We start from the raw sequence: 8208 nt of genomic DNA, 5'->3' as shown, positions 1-8208 counted from the left end.
TTATTTAGAGTCCCCTCTTTTAACTGTGTGTGTTCGACTGGTGAGCCAATTAGCAACCCACCTAATGATATACTGGTTTACATTAAGTTGGGTAAGTTTGTCTATGACACCTGAGTTGGGAAAGGTGTCAACGGCTTTTGCTAGGTTCAAATGGACTGCATACACAGTTTTACCCGAATCTAGGGCTTCAGTGACTGTCTCAATGATGTCCACTAAGTTCAGTAGACACGAGCTCCCATTAAAAAAGCCAGACTGTGACAGGTCTAGTGTTTGGGAAATTGCCTATATCTTTGTTGATAAGGTCCATAGTGATTCTCTCCGTGGCCTTACAGATGAGCAGTCAGACTTATGGGCCTATAGTTTTCTGGATCAGTGGATGGACCCCCTTATGTAAGGGGGTGACAGTAGCAGTTTTCTATTCTGCAGGGACATACACAGTGCTTATGCTGTGACTGAAGAGGGTGCCCAGTGGTGTGGCTAGTTTCTGTTTTAAACAAATCAGAACACAGACAGAGATGTTTTCCAACCCCACAGAGGCTGTGTTTTTGACTTTTGAAAGGCCGTTAATTACCTGTTCATTAGAGATTACAGGGAAGGACATGTGGAAGGAATATCTTGTGGTATGTGAGGTGGAGACAAGGGGAAGAATTTCTCACTGAACCTATCCATCAGCAGGTTAGTAATGTCCACTGGTTTGGTATGTTATACCATTTACAAAACGTTCTGCCTAAATCTGGGATTTTCCTTTGAGGTTATGGATGTAGCCAAGGAATGCCTTATGGTTACCCTTAGCTAGGGTGGCCAATTTGGATTTGTAGTAAGCTTTAGATTGCTTAGCTAGGTGTCTTATTTGCTTATTTAAGCAGAGGAGAGAGTGCTTCAAGTTATGGCCCCATTCCTTACTTCTTTTAGACAGCAGTTTCTTTCTGCTATTATATAGCCTGTTTATGACAGATTTCCACCAAATAGGTTTGTTCTTTCTTGAAGAACTTACTTTGATCCCATCCAACACTGCCGAGTTAATGCAGTTGTGTAGATAGTTATACAGTACTTTGATGCATATACCAACACAGGTGTCCTTGCCATCAGGTGTCTCTTAGAAGGTCGGAGTTAGCTTTGGAGATGTTTTGTAGCCTTGTTTCAGCTGAGAGTGGGTCAGAAGTGATTGTTACTGCTCAATTCAAATAAAACAGAACTAGATACATCAAATCAGAATCTAGTCTGTGCTACGACTGTTTAGAAAATGCCCAGATCACAAAACAGTTGCAAAACAGTTCAGATCACCAAAAGCAGTTAAAATATGCCACAAATGCAGAAATAATCAGTGATTTAGCAGAAAAACAGTTTACAAGTGCAATAAAGCAACAATGTTTGTCTCATCTTTTGCTGGAAGCCTTGGATGGCTCAGATAGAGAGAACAGAGCTGCTGGTTGCCTAAACTCTGGGAGCTGTGTTACAACAAGCACAAACACATGCAAATGTGGGGCATTTAAAGCAAATTAAAAAACCTTAATGATGGGCAGATCATCAATGAAAGGACTCAGAAGATTACCCTGGACCAATAAGCTTCTAATGGAAGTATCCTTAACTGCACTCTCCTGCCACAAGGTTTCAGGGGGCCCTCTAAAGAAAAAAAAAATAGCTGGAGATTAGTGCTCAATTCAAATAAAACAGAACTAGATACAGGAAATCTGAATCTAGTCTATGCTACCACTAATGTGTGGCATTGACAGAATATATGAGTGTAACTTATTATATATGTTTTTAGGGACAGATGTGTACAACTGTAATAATTGGAAGTGTTCTATAAATGGAATTTACCACCCCTTCACCAAAAATAACCACATTTTGGATAGCTTAAGAGGGACAGTTTTACAAGCAGAGTTGAAGTCAGGACCAATCATGGCCATTTGATAAGTTTTCAAAGCAAATAAGCCACAATCATTACCTGCAAATATCAAACCTATGCCATAAATGCTGTCAATGAGCTGTGTATTTGCTGGGTGCAACAGAGAAAGGTGTATCACACAGGAATCTAGCAAAACAACTTGAAGGGAAGTCTGCACTGTCAAATCTTAATGGGTATATGCCCCCAAGAATACTTTTGTATAGCCTACCAGAAGTGTGGAAGCTCAGTGTGCCAAATGTGATACACTTGAGTAAAGCATCCCTGGCTGACATAGGTATTGGCGAAAGAATAACAACGCATACAAATACCGCACTATTATGAATAGATTCTCTACACACAACTAGTTAGTGCATGTATCTGACACGTGTAATACCAATGGAAATTGTATGAAGTATCTACAATTGATGTGTGAGTTAAGAAGTGATCCATTATAATGAATGGTACAGACGTATGTGAGAATGATGGCAATGCATCAACTATGCCCATGTGCACAGAAAGTACAGCAGTGCAAAGTCAAGTGTCAATGATCAAGGAAGCTGTCTCTGTAATATTGTACACATACCAAACAATACATGCAGCACCCACTATAAGCACATGTCAAACCTCAAGACATGTAACACCTGATCACTTTCCCTCTGAGATTGCCATTCAAAATGTTATACTGCCATTAAATCCTGACATTCATTCATATGTGTTCTTGCAAACTATCGAGTGGTAATACTTATGAAATGTAGTGGCATGTCTGTGAAGCTGTATAGTCACACTATAGCTGTACATAGGCTACAATTGCACTTCATAGATTCATATGTTCATAAGAGACTACTAGGCTAATGGCCCAAAATCCCATTTAGGCATAGCCAGATTTATCCCGAATGTAAGAATTTTCAATACCAAGGTGAATGAAGTTCAAAGAGGTAGGAACCTTATGTTATGGTATGCAATAATGGCTGAGGGTCATGGATACCACACCAGGAATACATTTGCAATTACACATCTATTGATCTAGGCTGCACTTGAAGAGGGACAGGGAAGGGCTTTGCTTTACATGAATGAGAAGCTTGCTCCAGAGAAAAATGTAGTCTCTGAGAGATGTAGCTATCTCTCCAAAATGATTTATGTCAGAGGCTAAGTTAAGATGCTTATAATCAGTGACCCTCATGGAGTCTAATTTATGAATGTGTACCATTTCCATCAGGGCTAGATCAGACATTGCCCTGATGGCCAGACACTGATTGCCCCTTAGTAGCCTGTAGGAGACAGAATACAGTGATGTGATAGGGCTTTCAATCCTTCTGTGTAGGACTTGTTTCTTGTATCCTGTATCTTCCTGGTAAGACAACTTTGGGTTTGCTCCAGTCATTACAGATATCTTATGAGGTACATGCCAAAGGGTGCATTGTACTCAATTATTTGTCTGATGAGGGCTGAGAACAATAAAATTATAACATCCTTTTATCTGGATGCCATACCCTTACTTATGAGTTATGCAACATACATGGATGTTCTTACCACTGTGGACACAGGGTGGCTGAATTTCAGATTAGTATCAACCTGATTACCCAGATCATATACCACTCAGTCTACTCCTAGGGGGTGCTGTCTATATTGTAATTAGGTGGGATATTTACTTTACAAAGGGGAATATTTTGTGTGTATTAATCCTTTCTGCAGTATGTCTGTATTATTCACGTATTCAGTGATTGCTCCCAACTTGCAGCCATTCACAAACTTGGTCAGACAAAAAATGACGTTTACATTAACTTCTAGGAGGAAAGAGCCTAGTACAGAACACTGTGGTATGACTCCAGTGACTGATCACTTGCTAGAGGTGATTTCACCCACTTTGACAGTATGTGTCCATTTGGCTAACCACCTGGTGACCTAGGGGTTTATGCCCAGTTGAGAGAGTTTCTCTAAAATACCTGAGTAAGGAATTATGTCAAATGCCTTAACCAGGTCAAGTTCGTTGGGATTCTCAGTGTTTCCCTCATTCATGGCCTTTGTGACCTTCTTGAAGAAGTCAGACACATTTAACATACATGATCTGTGCTTAACAAATCTAAACTGAGTTGGTTCCTGAGTCAGGAGATTAACTACATCCTTGTTGATAAAGTCAATGACAAATATTTCCATGGCTTTACTGATGAGGGTATTCAGGCTTATGTGCCTATAATTCCCTGTGTTTCTTGATTGTCTTCCCTTGTGCAGAGGAATGACTGTTGCTGTATACCATTCTTCCAGAACATAGCCTGTCTGGAGGCTGTTTAAATAGTGATCCAAGTGAGTTTGCTAGGTCAGGTTTATAGTTATTTCAAAGGCAACCTGGCATGTTGTCAGCGACCGTTTATATTGTGTGTTTAGCTTTAGAGAGGGCAGAGATTGCCTGCTCTCTTGAGATAATAGGCTGAGGAATGGTGGCAGGTATACTTTGGGTGACTACTCATGGGGTCAGGGGTTTGAAATGTGATCCATATCTGTCAGCTTGCAGTTTGTCTATTTCTTCTGGTTGAGTATGGGTGGCGCCATCCACCATCAGCTCTGCACATAGCCATTTATTCCCCTTAAGCTTTCAGACATAGTTACAAAATGCTTTGTGACATACCTCCAAATACAACATTGGTTATGAATCACATGCAACGTGGTGGAACTGTTAAAAGACTCATACAGCTCAACCTATTTAATGTCAATACATCAGTTGTACATCATATGCCTATATGTTTATCTCTGGAAATGTGTGGATGAGAGCCCCGACACCATGCATGGACACATTACAACTGAGGTGAATGCAGTTCATGCACAACATCTATTGGCACAAATGCTGACAATGCCGCAATGCTGCAGTGGAACACCCGAATAATCCTTGTGACTACCAACACAATTGTGCATACAATGAATTCATCAAGGTTGCAAGTGAGTCTGATCATGTCATATGTTTGTGTATATAACAGCATTACAACATGTGAATGAACCCATATATATCTGCCCGTGTAATCAGTATGATGTAATATTGATATATGTTAGATAACTTTTCCAGATGCTAGGTATATGCCTGCACATATGTGCCATACTGTAGCTGTCACTGTGATGGTTGAATGAGAATTGTGTAGAATGTTGATATACTCTACTACAGGGACACATGCCTTAGTAAGGAAACAATATACATAGTATCATCCCATGTCAACAATCCTCAGGAGGCATATTACTACAGCTGTTATGGAAGGATCAATTATGGCAGTAGAACAAAAGGGCAATAAAAGAAAGTCATATGGAACAAAGGATCATTTGTTGTTAAAGTCGTAGTGGAGAACTGTAAAAAGGGGAAGAATCTAAGTATGGCATGGATTGACTACAAAAAAAAGCATATGATAGTATCCCACATTCATGGATAAAAGAGTGCTTAAAAATGTATAAGATCCACCCTGCACTGATTGACTACATTACAGTGACCATGAAACAGTGGCAGACCACTTTGCAGTTAAGCCATGATAAAGTTCAAATTATTATCCCAGGGATACAAATTCAAAGGGGGATATTCCAGGTTGACTCTATCACCGCTGCTATTCTGCCTTGCCCTTAACCCATTAAGCTGTCTACTTAACAGCTTAGGCCATGGCTATAATTTGGCTCCTAGAAAACAACAAAGTATAAAGACTTCTCATATTCTCTTTGTCGATGATTTAAAACTGTATAGCTCATCAGATGAAGAACTGAAAGTACAACTGCAACTTGTCAAAACTTTTTCAGATGGTATAAGAATGACATTTGGTTTTGATAAATGTGCAAAAGCAACCCTTAAAGCTGGAAAACTACACCATTTGGTAAACATCAGTTTGGGACAAAAAGTGATATAAAAGAACTTGAGCAAGAGGGAGTGTATAAATATTTGGGGATTAAGTATCAACAATAAAACATGAACAGATGTGAATACAACTTAGTAATGAATACTTTAGAAGACTTAAATTAATCTTGAAAATAGTGTTGACAACTAGGAGCAAAATCCAGACTATAAACCAGTTTGTTCTTCCTGTCCTAACTTACAGTTTTGGAGTGATTGATTGGCCTCAAAATGTGTTAGATAAATTATATAGAAAAACAAGAAGTTTGCTTCATGCTCACCAAATGATTTATAGAAATCAGTGCATACCAAGATTATACATTCCCATTCCGAAGGAGGGATGGGCCGCCTTGAAACTGATTACATGTATAGCTCTGTAATTGTTGGACTTCACACATATCTTCTGACCTCACAAGACTCAAACCTAGTGAAGGCTTTGAAACATGAGGAGAATAAATCTAAGATGACTTCTCTGCTTAATCTAGCAGAGTATATCGACGTCAAGCAGGAATGGAAATCAAACCAGTAGTAGATAAAAATCAGGCAACAATTGAATGTGCCAAAAAACAAAGGAAAGAATATAAGGTGAAGGACCAGATGAGAAGGCAAGAAATGTGGAAAATGCATAAATATAGTTGCAAGTATAGAAAACTTCTGGAAGAACATCATGTTGATCAGGAACAAATGCAGGAATGGTTAAGGAGAGGCAAATTCAAACCTAGAGATGAAGGTTAATACTGGCAGCCCAAGACAGTGGGCTACATACACGCTGGTTTATAAAGTCCATTGAACATGTGGGAGAAATGGACAAAGTAGGTTTTGGAAAACCAAATTGGAAACAGTTGCACACCTCATTGCTGGACGTGAGATACTAATGGCAGAAGGACTGTATACAGAAAGGCATAATAATGTGGCAAGACTGTTGCACTGGGGATTGTGCAAACATTATGGTATTGAAGTGGCTAAAAAACACTGGAAACATGAGCCACAAAGCATCATAGAAAATGATAACATCACATGGGATCATCCATTACAAATAGTTCAAAAGATAGATGCTAGAAAACTGGATAGAGTAGTCCATAAAAAGAAGTCAAAAGTAGCATTGATCATTGAAATCGGGTTCCTATCACAAAGTCAAACTTGTACAAGTTTGAACCTTATATGGTTGAGACCATAAGTTTGAACATGTACAAGTTTGAGCGTTTCAATGGAAATCTCCATAAGGGGAGGTTGAATGAGGTGCGATCTTGGAGTTAGTATATTTAAGTAGTGGGGGGTGTGGGGGATGCAGGGGTGCTTGGCCCCTTCTTACAACAGTTTTTGTTTTTCCTTTTTTTTTTTTTTTTTTTTTTTTTATTCATAGTCGAAGTTTTGTAACTTTGAACAGAATGGTTCTTATATTTCATGTTCAAAGTTATAAAACTTCGACTATGTGATATAGACCCATTGAAATCACCACACCCAGTGACTACAGTTTCTTGAGTACAGAGAGAAACAGAGTCATATAAAATATCAGGATCTGCAGGCAGAAACAAGAGCAATGTGGAAGAAAGATACCTAGATAGTTGCAATAGTAGTAGGAGCAATGGGTCTTATTAAAAAAAAATCTACAATTGTACGTAGATATGTTACAGTACATGTAACTCTATATGAATTGCAGAAGGAGTCATTACTGGACACATCATGGGTGCTGCAAAGAGCACTTTCAGCTAACATCAGAGACTGAAGCAATACTAACTTCATGAACTTTAATCGTACTTTGACTTAGGAATGAGGTCCATTCTTGTCATGGTATTAGAAACCCAAAAGACTTGGAGAAATTAAAAAAAAAGAAGGAACCTGTAACCAAATTGTAGCAGCAGCCATCAATATAGTAACTCAGTTCACAAATTGGGTTACACTGTTGTGGGGCAACAGTACATTCACATATCGACATAGCACATGTGGATGACAACAGCATTGATGTATGCAATTTTCAGAGGGTCACAAAGCATTAGTAGGCTATTGTTCAAGAGCACATAAAATCTGAACCATTATTGTACCATTTAAACAAAAATTGCTATGTCAATGTGATGGAAGAAATTGCATATGCGTATGTGTGTATGTGTTTGATTTTATTACTGACTGATTCTGTCCATATATGGCATGTGCACCACCCTCATGATAGAATTAGAAATCACACATCCAGTGGACTGGAGATGGCTTGCACAGGGTAATGTAAGGGCTCTACTTCATGTTATGTGCATGCTTTGAGATTATGACACCCTCAGTGTTCTGCATCAAGGATGTTATCTGTGCAGAGGAACAGGAAATGCTAGATTCATGGGGCTATGTACAATGTTCTCCTGAGTGTGAGTCAAATGAAAAGAGATTCAAAACATCATACAATGACCATAATATACCACCAACCATACAAACACACACACAAGTTGACTGAGTTCAGATTCAAACACAACACATTTTG

Source organism: Protopterus annectens, chromosome 5.part0 (genome assembly GCF_019279795.1).
Source record: "Protopterus annectens isolate FY-2018-M chromosome 5.part0, PAN1.0, whole genome shotgun sequence".
NCBI lineage: Eukaryota > Metazoa > Chordata > Ceratodontiformes > Protopteridae > Protopterus > Protopterus annectens.
Note: the sequence above shows the minus strand (reverse complement) of the source record.